Source organism: Musa acuminata, unplaced genomic scaffold, assembly GCF_036884655.1.
Source record: "Musa acuminata AAA Group cultivar baxijiao unplaced genomic scaffold, Cavendish_Baxijiao_AAA HiC_scaffold_1126, whole genome shotgun sequence".
NCBI classification, from domain to species: domain Eukaryota; kingdom Viridiplantae; phylum Streptophyta; class Magnoliopsida; order Zingiberales; family Musaceae; genus Musa; species Musa acuminata.
In genome coordinates this window covers 6,511,232-6,513,731 of record NW_027021339.1, presented here as the reverse complement: position 1 = coordinate 6,513,731, position 2,500 = coordinate 6,511,232, and positions in this window count along the sequence as shown.

The window sequence follows — 2,500 nt, the reverse complement described above, 5'->3', positions numbered from 1 at the left end:
CCACACAAGAACAGCCCAAAAACAGGCCAAAACAGCCCAAAAACGGGCCAAAACTGGCCATTTTTGGCTGCGCGAGCGAGCGGCGAGCGGCGAACAGCGAGCGAAGCGAGAGGCAGCACCGTCCCTGCTATACGAAAGCCCCATCCAGCCCTGTGCCACCCGGGGGGTTCCAGGGTGCTGAGATGGCTGACGTTTTGCTCCGCTCACGACGGTCACCGCACCACGCAAGAACAGGCCAAAAACTGGCCAAAACAGCCCAAAAACGGGCCAAAACTGGCCATTTTTGGCTGCGCGAGCGAGCGGCGAGCGGCGAACAGCGAGCGAAGCGAGAGGCAGCACCGTCCCTGCTATACGAAAGCCCCATCCAGCCCTGTGCCACCCGGGGGGTTCCAGGGTGCTGAGATGGCTGACGTTTTGCTCCGCTCTCGACGGTCACCGCGCAATGCAAGAACAGGCCAAAAACTGGCCAAAACGGCCCAAAAACGGGCCAAAACTGGCCATTTTTGGCTGCGCGAGCGGCGAGCGGCGGACAGCGAGCGAAGCGAGAGGCAGCACCGTCCCTGCTATACGAAAGCCCCATCCAGCCCTGTGCCACCCGGGGGGTTCCAGGGTGCTGAGATGGCTGACGTTTTGCTCCGCTCTCGACGGTCACCGCGCAATGCAAGAACAGGCCAAAAACTGGCCAAAACGGCCCAAAAACGGGCCAAAACTGGCCATTTTTGGCTGCGCGAGCGAGCGGCGAGCGGCGGACAGCGAGCGAAGCGAGAGGCAGCACCGTCCCTGCTATACGAAAGCCCCATCCAGCCCTGTGCCACCCGGGGGGTTCCAGGGTGCTGAGATGGCTGACGTTTTGCTCCGCTCTCGACGGTCACCGCGCAATGCAAGAACAGGCCAAAAACTGGCCAAAACGGCCCAAAAACGGGCCAAAACTGGCCATTTTTGGCTGCACGAGCGAGCGGCGAGCGGCGGACAGCGAGCGAAGCGAGAGGCAGCACCGTCCCTGCTATACGAAAGCCCCATCCAGCCCTGTGCCACCCGGGGGGTTCCAGGGTGCTGAGATGGCTGACGTTTTGCTCCGCTCTCGACGGTCACCGCGCAATGCAAGAACAGGCCAAAAACTGGCCAAAACGGCCCAAAAACGGGCCAAAACTGGCCATTTTTGGCTGCACGAGCGAGCGGCGAGCGGCGGACAGCGAGCGAAGCGAGAGGCAGCACCGTCCCTGCTATACGAAAGCCCCATCCAGCCCTGTGCCACCCGGGGGGTTCCAGGGTGCTGAGATGGCTGACGTTTTGCTCCGCTCTCGACGGTCACCGCGCAATGCAAGAACAGGCCAAAAACTGGCCAAAACGGCCCAAAAACGGGCCAAAACTGGCCATTTTTGGCTGCACGAGCGAGCGGCGAGCGGCGGACAGCGAGCGAAGCGAGAGGCAGCACCGTCCCTGCTATACGAAAGCCCCATCCAGCCCTGTGCCACCCGGGGGGTTCCAGGGTGCTGAGATGGCTGACGTTTTGCTCCGCTCTCGACGGTCACCGCGCAATGCAAGAACAGGCCAAAAACTGGCCAAAACGGCCCAAAAACGGGCCAAAACTGGCCATTTTTGGCTGCACGAGCGAGCGGCGAGCGGCGGACAGCGAGCGAAGCGAGAGGCAGCACCGTCCCTGCTATACGAAAGCCCCATCCAGCCCTGTGCCACCCGGGGGGTTCCAGGGTGCTGAGATGGCTGACGTTTTGCTCCGCTCTCGACGGTCACCGCGCAATGCAAGAACAGGCCAAAAACTGGCCAAAACGGCCCAAAAACGGGCCAAAACTGGCCATTTTTGGCTGCGCGAGCGAGCGGCGAGCGGCGGACAGCGAGCGAAGCGAGAGGCAGCACCGTCCCTGCTATATACGAAAGCCCCATCCAGCCCTGTGCCACCCGGGGGGTTCCAGGGTGCTGAGATGGCTGACGTTTTGCTCCGCTCACGACGGTCACCGCACCACGCAAGAACGGACCATAAACAGGCCAAAACAGCCCAAAAACGGGCCAAAACTGGTCATTTTTGGCTGCGCGAGCGAGCGGCGAGCGGCGAACAGCGAGCGAAGCGTGAGGCAGCACCGTCCCTGCTATACGAAAGCCCCATCCAGCCCTGTGCCACCCGGGGGGTTCCAGGGTGCTGAGATGGCTGACGTTTTGCTCCGCTCACGACGGTCACCGCGCCATGCAAGAACGGACCAAAAACAGGCCAAAACAGCCCAAAAACGGGCCAAAACTGGCCATTTTTGGCTGAGCGAGCGAGCGGTGAGCGGCGAACAGCGAGCGAAGCGAGAGGCAGCACCGTCCCTGCTATACGAAAGCCCCATCCAGCCCTGTGCCACCCGGGGGGTTCCAGGGTGCTGAGATGGCTGACGTTTTGCTCCGCTCACGACGGTCGCCGTGCCACGCAAGAACGGACCAAAAACAGGCCAAAACAGCCCAAAAACGGGCCAAAACTGGCCATTTTAGGTTGCGCGAGCGAGCG